This window comes from Notamacropus eugenii, chromosome 2 (genome assembly GCF_028372415.1).
Source record: "Notamacropus eugenii isolate mMacEug1 chromosome 2, mMacEug1.pri_v2, whole genome shotgun sequence".
Lineage (NCBI taxonomy): Eukaryota > Metazoa > Chordata > Mammalia > Diprotodontia > Macropodidae > Notamacropus > Notamacropus eugenii.
The window spans coordinates 210,511,619-210,520,691 of NC_092873.1; the positions used below are offsets into that span (position 1 = coordinate 210,511,619).

Consider the following 9,073-nt stretch of genomic DNA (forward strand, 5'->3'; position numbering starts at 1 on the left):
CCAGGGTGGATCTGGAGTCTGCAGCTTTCCCCTTTATAAGACTGCAGGATTTATAAACGGCTCTTTAAAAACAAGAACACTGAAGAACTGATTCTCCTGGAACTTTTCCCAACTTGAATCTAGGCAAGGGGCTACTTTGGGGGTCCCAATCGAAACTGGTTAATCTAGCTCCAAGTGCTCAGAACGCAAATGACAAAGCAGCTGTTTAAATACTCCTTTTGCTTCCAAGTCGGTATAGATTCAGTGTCTTCTAGAGTCACAGTTGAAGTCTAAAGCTGAAGCAAGGCAGGTAGAGAGCAGGATTCATGGTTCTTAGAAGCATTAGTTGTTTGGGGAACCAGAAGGGTAGCCCCCTGACTCTAGCATGGCTTGCCGACGAACTGCCTTGCTCTTGCTAACACTCAACCGTTCCTGAGTATTCTGTAAGATGTTGTTAACCAAGACCACCCGTCTCCTGGCATTGAGGAGCTTCTTCACGTAGGGATCCAGGTCTAAGGTCACCTTCTGGTCTTCGCTGATTCTGCAGAGTTCGGTGGCCAAGTTGTCAGTCTGTTCCCCGCAGCTCCACCTGACTCTCCCGGAACCGCATGCACTTGCAGAGTCCGGCTGCTGTACGACGGCCCGCAGGAACTCCAGCAAAAGATCCGACCAGAGGGTTTGGCCATCCATGTACTGGCCCCCGACACTGCTGCGGAGCTAGCCCCCGCCATCTCCTGAGCTCAGCGAGACTGGAACCCCTGGTTAATATATTTTTTAAAAGGCATAAAGCAGGGAAAGCTACAGTTATGTAGTATTTGTTGTGCAGAAACCAATTAAAAAAAAACAAAACAGATTCCTTGTAGATGGCATTAAAGCAGTTAGACATCGTAGATACAAATCTAGAAAACTTGAAGTTCAAGTAGTCCAATATCCTTATTTTGTTGACGAGGAAAATCAGAGCCAGAGAAGTTAGGTGATGTACTTTCAAGGTTCCACAAGTGGCAGAGCCAAGATTTGAACCCAGGTCTTTTGTATGTGACCATATGCAGAGGATAGTTATTATGGAAACTGACATTAAAAAATTCAAGATTATATGTAATGAGGCACACCCATAAATTGACTTTGAAGAGAATAACCTATGTATTGTTCATGATTTGAAGCATTTTTCTTTCATGCTAAGGTTTTTCAATTCTTCTTCTGACATTGTTTGGCCACTTATCTTTTGGGGACTGCCTTTTGGTTTGAAATATTTCTATTTCCTGTCTAAGTGTCTTAGATATGAAAATCTTATTAGAGATATTTGATTTAAAGTTATTTTCCCCTCGGTTTACTGCTTCCTTTATCATACTAAACACATTAATTTTGTTTGTAGACAAGTTTTTCAGTTTCATGTAACCACCTCTAATATTTGTCATGTATCTATTCCAAATTTATTATAAAATATGGAATAGAAGGCTGATCTATAGTCTAATTTTTGCCAGACCAATTTCCAGTTTTCTTTGAATTTCTTCTCAAATTGGGAATTTTTCTTAAGTATTTCATATATTAGGATTTATCAGATATTTTCTTATTGAATTCCATTATTTATTATTCTCCTTTTTCTAGTCTGTTCCATTGCTCTATATTTCTATTTTTGACCAGTATCAAATGATTTTGATGATTGTTGTTTTATAATACCATTTGAGGTCCATAGGTACTATTTCTCTTTCAGTCCCACTTTCTTGAATTTTTTTCTCTTGATATTATAGTTCTTTTACCCTTTGAAGTGAATTTTCTTATAATGATGATGATAATTATCATATTACTCTACCAAGTGTCCTTTTTGTAGTTTAATTAACATTGGTCATATTATCATTTTTGTTAGATTGGCATGGCCTAACCATGAGCAGCGGATATTCATATGGCTGTTTAAGCTCTTTATTTCTTTAAGGTGCACTTTGTAACTGAATCTATACAAGTTCAATATGCTTTAAAACAATCTTAACCATTGAAAGCCTGAGACTAGAGACTGCACAGGTAATGTGATTTAGCAGATGTATTTGTGAAAAATGGAATGTAAGTCAGTTATAAGGGAGACTGAATCCTATTTAAAATGCACTGAGGGAATTTGATATTTAAAATGAAATTTATGGTAAATTTCTTTTTAAAGTGAAGAATGTTACTGTGAAGTAAATAATTATACTAGGAGGCAGCATGAAGTACTGGAAAGAAAATAGCAATATAAAACATTTCTGTGGTACTTTAACATATACAAAGTGCTTTTATACATTTTTATTACTTATTATAATAGCAGCACTATTAAGGAGATGCCATTATTATCTTCATGCAGCAGATGAAGAAAGTGAGACTTAGAGAGGTTAAGTAATTTGCCCAAAGCCATTCAGTTTTTCCGAGATTTGTACTCAAAGTTCACCTCTCTCCAAGGTCAGTGATCTATCCAATGAACTACTAAATTGCCTAGAAAGGCAACTGGAATTGACTGCCTGTGTGACTTTGGTAAGGCACTTAACCTTTCTGTGACCTTAGTTTCCCAATACACAAAATTAGTGGTTTTATTAGACAATTATAAGGTTCCTTTTATTAATCCCGAATATATTTTGTGTGAATATGCATGATCACATTTAGCATTTTTGGACAGAGACAGAGAAAGTTCTACCCTCATGGTAAAACTTAAAGATGAATTAAAATCTAAAGGCTCTTAGGATACATTTATGGAAGTACTTCAGAATATTGAAAGTTAAGTTAAAATCAGCAGCTGTCATTTTTGAGAAATTAACCTGTTCTAAAGTGGTGCTGAAAAAATTGGTACTCTATCTTTGACAGAAAAAGTGACATGGAAAATTCTTAACTCTGTTTTGAAAGAAAGTTATTTGTATGAATCATCAAAACCAGTTCACAAATACATGAAAGACAAAAGAACATTTGATCAAAAGCAACAGGAATGAACAAAAGTCAATGCTATCAGGTAATGTTAATGTCCTTTAATAAATGACAGCTCTAATATTTTGCAAAATTGAAAGGAACTTGTATGTTAAAACTTGTGTGATTGATAAGCTGTTTTAATATAGAATTTCTTGTCCTTTTTCTGTGTCCAAATGACAAAATATCTCACATATAAATGTTATAAGAATCAACTAAAATTATGGTAGAGCTACCGTCACATATGCTAACCATGTGATCCTTTCATTGTGGAAAGAGCATAACATAGTAGCTCTTTCCAGCCACTGTCCACTGCCATCAGGCAGGCCTGTTCAGCAGTAGCCTTCTAGCATCCCAGTATCTTTTTTCTTCCCATCCTCTATGGGAGAGCAGCCTGAATTCTTTGGCAGAAACAAAAAAAAATGCATTAGGCATTGTCAAATATTTAGTTCAATACTTCCAAAGAATGATGATTTCAAATGTATGAGTGATCCCTCAGCTGCAACAGTCCAGTCCCTGCACACCCTCAAAGCATGGACAGACAGATAAATACAGACACACCCACACACACACCCACACCCACACCCACCCACACACACACACACACACACACACACACACACACACACACACACAGACACACACACACACACACCCCCGCGCGCGCGTAACTTTAGCTACTGGTCTTCATGACTTGTTCCAGCCAAAAATATTCATCACCTATTGACCAATCTTCTATTTGATGAACTCTAGAAATTTAGGAAGATAGTGAGACAGAGCGCTCTTCCTGCAGTCTCTCATCATGGTCCCAGACTTTAACTATCTCTACCCCAAATGAAGTTTGGATTTCACTGCTGGTCATAACTCACTCACTCTCTCTGTCTCTGTCTCTGTCTCTGTCTCTGTCTCTGTCTCTCTCTCTCTCTCTCTCTCTCTCTTTCTCTCTCTCTCCTCCCTCTCCCACTCCCTCTTCTCTCCCCCCGCCCATCTCTCTGTCTGTGTCTGTCTGTCTGTCTCTCTCTTTCTCTCTCTGTCTCTCCCCACTCTTCCCCCATAGTTAAGCCATTTAGGATATCATGCCAGGCATTAGGACTCTACCTTCCTGCAGTTTCTTTGCTATGCCCTCAGATGATACTCATCTTGACAACCCACCCCTTCCAAACACCCCTGTATGCACTGTTTTCTTCCATTGGAAAGTAAGATCATTGAAGACAGAGACTCTTTGCTTGCTTTTACCTATATCCCCAGAATTTAGTAAGCACTTAACAAATGCTCCCTCCCTCCCTCTGTCTCTGTGTCTCTGTCTGTCTCTGTCTCTCTGTTCTCAGTCCTTCTCTTTCCATTTGCCCCAAGTCTTAATCTGGTCTTTCTATTAACTAGCCATGTAACTAATACTAGTACTAGCTCCAGTTTTCTCATCTCTCAGATAGAAAAATGTATACTATTAACTGATTTAAAATTTCAAAGTACCATATAAATGAGATACCATTATTACTGGTCAGGGTAATCCTCAAATGATAAAGCCTCAGTCAGTCCATTCATGGACCTATACTCAAAGACTTTCAATCTAGCATTTATTACATTCCTAATATGTGTTGGTTATGGTGTTTTCCAGCTTAATAGAACTAGTCAGAGTTTACACTTCTTTGGTATAGCCTCAGAGAACCCAGGATTACTCTGTGTCACAATAAACCATCAGAAGATTTCAGGTAAAAAGATTAAAAAAAATAACAACTTAAAGGTAGTATTATCCTAGTAAAATAATTTAGCTCATCCCTTCGAATGGTAGTTGCATTTTCCTATTTTTTAAAAAAATAAATGACCAAAGCACTTTCTGTAAAATAGAAAATGCAACCCAGCTCAATTAAATCCCCAATGCACATAAAGAATGTAAAAGAGGTTAGAAAACAAACTTACTTCTTTTTTCCCCCTCAGACTATTAAAAGTTTATTCAGCTGTTCCTGATGTTTAAAACTTCTCTTTTTTCCATCCATATGCTTTAACTTTTATATACAACAAAAATAGATTGAACCTGTACACACCAATTGGGTAAAATAATTATTTTGACTTCTTGTTGATTGAATGCAAAGAGAATTTAAGATGTGGATTTAATTAAGCATATCCGGAATATTCATTTTCTACTTCCTACCAGAAAATTTTTAGATTTCCATTTGCTGATTTTCTTGACATCTTCTTAAAAGAAATTATTTACTGCAAACACCAGTTAAGAAACAAAATCAATGAACTAGGCAATGAACTTAACAGTCTCTTAAAAACACAAAACATGGCAGTTCTAGGAGATATCTAATCTTTTCAAAATAATTTAAGAAAATAAAGTCTATTTATTTGCAACTCTATATTTATGGGCATTTTATTGGTGTTAATGTTTTTCCTTATTTTCTTATGTAAAAGACAAAGATGTAATTCCAATAAGCTTTTGCCAAGATAAATTTTGTTAATAGTTTTGATTTTTACAAAAATCCACACTTCCTTTTGCATTTATTCCTCATATCCTCTTTGAAACCCATCCCTCAAAATAAAGGAAGAAAAAAGTTCAACAAAACTAACCATCAATTCAAAAAAGGTTTATGTTTTATGCAGTGTTCCACACTTGTGGTCTCCCACCTCAGCAAAGAAGTGGGGGAAGTATTTTTTATATATCTTCTTTGGATTTATCCTTACAATCTCACAGCATTCGTTTTCCATTGTTTTATCACTCTTCTCTCCATTTGTATTGTTGTAGTCATGGATGTTGTTTTCCTAATTTTAATTACTTAACTTTTATCAGTTCATGTAAGTCTTTTCTATGTTCACATATTGATTGTTTCACATAGCTCATTATTATTGCATTATACATATTTTCCACAATTTTTGTCCCTAAGTTCCTAAATGATGGGCATCTACTTTGCTTCCTGGTTTGTTTGTTTGTTTGTTTTTTGCAGTAATTAAAATTGCTGTTAAAAAATAACTATAAATATATTTAAACCCTTTAGTTTAATCATTCTCTTTATTTATCTCCTTTAAAAATAACTGATAAAACCATCCATCACCATTCCCATCCATAATGGTATTCAGCCTATAAATCAACAGGCAAACTTTGGATCTGCTTTTCCAGCTACCAAACTTCAACTCATTAACAGTTTACCATTTTCAACATACCTTTATTTAGCCTTTTAGGAAGCTTCCTCGACATTGACTAGGTCCTACATATACCCGTGATTTGTAACCTATAAATAAATTATTCAGCATACAAAAAGGATAATAACCCTTTTCCAAGTATACCCCAAAGTTCACAGACATTCTGTTCCTTCCACACCCAGACACTTTTATGAATCTGATGATGCTTATAGCATCAAATTGATAGAGACTATTGTAACATTCACATATATTTCAAAGAATCATATCCTGAAAATAAATGTATACCTACATATTTATGTGTAAAAAATAACTGATGAACATGAGATATTTATTTTATTATTTGGCATTCCTTGATAACTGTATTTATTTGCTTTTTTGTGAGTTTCTGTTGGGTTTTTTTAGTCATTGTACAATCTGCTCATTTGGGTTGGAGAGGGGTAGAGGAACAGAGATGACTTACACATCTTCCTTTTATTGAATAAACTTTTTTTTCTTTGATTTGGGTCAGGCTTTGTGGGCTCAAGTTTGACTATTGTTGTTTTCATGGAAAAAGTGAAGCATGGTTCAGGTCTGGCCTCCAAGCCAGGAAGATCTGGGTTTCAAGGCTGTCTCTGGTGTATATTGTCTATGTGACCTGGTCAAGACATCTCTGATCTTTCAAAGCTCTAAGCAACTCTATAAGCGTATAAGTTGCACAGAGGGTAGTGGCCTGCATTGGTCAAGAGTTTTCTCACACGGAAGTTCCCTATACCAATTAAGTTAGGAGTGCATTCTTGATTCCATCATTCTCTTCCCTTCTGGATTTTGTGGTGCATTGAAATAATCATGCAATTATAATTTAATTTCCTTTATGCTTACTGGTCTTTTTCCTGGATGCTTGCACATAGGTTGCTTATTGCTAAATTTAACCACTATAAGATTTGGACTTGAAAATGTAGTTTTTCTGGGGGTTATTTGTAGATTCTTTTCATTTGTTGCTTTATTTTCTGTTTTAGAAGTTTTGAAGTGTTTTCTCATATTATTTAACGAATAATGGCGTTTGATTTTTTTTTTTTTAATTTGTCACATTCTGGGATACTCATGATCTTTGGGTTGCCTCTGCACATCCTGTTTTCAAAGTCAATGTCTTTGCATTTTATGGACATTGTGTTCTTTTAACATTATATCTTTTGCTTCTCTTCTTCTAGATTTTCCTCCATTTCAGTAATTTTGAATTTAAAAATCTACTAATCTCACTACTTTGGAGAAACTCTATACCATGAAAGCTAATCTGCTATTTAAGTTTTTATTAAAGTTTTTATTTCTGTTTTACAAATTCTGAAGCATATTCATTCCTATTTCCTTCTCTTATGTATTTCACTTCTCTTTTAAACCATTCGTATTAACTTATTATTATTTCATATGTTACATTAAGCATTGGTTCAATTTTCTTTGCCTTGTTAAGAGAATTTTGTAATCACATTGAAGCCTTAGTAGCTATCCTTCCTTTAAGTTTTAGGATCTATTTTGTTCATTTATATGCTTTTGTTCTGTTTTTATTAAGTTTTGTTCTTCTTAAAGTCTTTATTGTTTCAACCTTCTTTCCTTAAATTTTCCAGTTACTCACTTTTTGACTCCTTCCTCTTTGTACATGGGTATATCCTAAAAAACTGGGTTGCAGAGCTACTACAAAGCTCTTCTCCTTTTCCTCTCTAACGGGGCTGAATCAATATTTGCCACCTCTTGTGCTATGTTTTAGGAAATGGAGGGCTTTTTATAAAGACTCTCTGCCAACTTGTCTTAACATTGCTAATCTTAGGACCACCTTAGGGGACATCCTGTTTCTCCCCATTCCTCAAACTCCAATATGGCTGGTTTTAATCAGAGTCTACTGATGATTGTTGATGGAGTGTGACATGGGAAGAAGATCTACTGGTAGCCTCTGCGGAAGGAGGGCCTCCCAATATTGTTCTCAGGCTTTGCCTGAGAATATCTTTTGTCATTTTGTATCTTCCTGCTCATGTATTCCTACCAGGAACATCTAGGCTGATGTGAGAAAAATGCTTAATGACCATTTTAAAGGTTAGCATTTTTTTATGTTATTCATAAGGATTTTACCTATGTTTTTACTTATAGATTCAGTTGTAATTGCTATTTATCTAGTGTGTAATTTTTTTTCTTTTTAAGACAAGAGGGGTATTGAGGAACATGTCTAGTCTACCATCTTGTTGATCTCACGGCCCTGAAGTCTTTAATAGACTTTTGAATGTTAGCTACTGTGATGAAATGGGTACTGTGGTCCATAGGAAAGAATGGCTTTCACTGAGCAGATTCAAGGGATGCCCATGAACTCAGAACATGTTTAAGAATCCACAGGGAAATCATCATGCTCACTCATTGATGACATCTGCCAATTTTTCCACCTGACAGAGTGTTTTACCATACTAGCTTCTCTACTGTTTTGTTTCCTCTGAACTCCCACCAGATTGGGCAGTAGAAAAGGGCCAGCTGCTTGGGAAAAAGATCAAGCAAGATCATTCATTCCTAGGAGCCCCTCCCTAGAGCACAGGTTGGAGGCCAACCACCTGAAAAGGCTGGCAGCCAAGAAATAGTTTTCCCACTGTCCAGTGAATTGTTCCCTAGAGCAGGTTTAGGGGGAGAAGGCCAAGGGTAACAGAAGAATGGCTTAGTAGGAAAGGGAAATGGAAACTCTAAGGTATTAAAGTTGGAAAAAGAAGTTAAGAAGCTAAAGTAAATAATGCTCTTTCCTTAGTGTTTGTAGTAGTGTCCATTGTTCCAACAGAAATAGATTTCTTGACATTGGGGCTTTCTAGGTAGCATAATTCTCAGATATTTTCTTATAAATTATGGGTACTTGGCTCAGTTGGTTGGAGCACAGTTCTAATGATGACAAGAGTATGAGTTCAATTTCTGGACAGGTCAATTAACTCCAAACAAAAAGAAAACTATTTCTATGTTATCAGTTTTTTTCTCTTAATATTAGAAAACTATTTCTCAGTTGTGAGGTATTCTTTACAAAGTAGATCAACTGAGAGAG

At 35.9% G+C, this 9,073-nt stretch overlaps 1 pseudogene; it reads right to left on the bottom strand.

Moving 5' to 3' along the window:
* Window positions 1-321: 321 nt before the first annotated feature.
* LOC140522918 (SNARE-associated protein Snapin pseudogene) lies at window positions 322-710 on the bottom strand (annotated as a pseudogene).
* Between the last annotated feature and the right edge of the window lie 8,363 nt (window positions 711-9,073).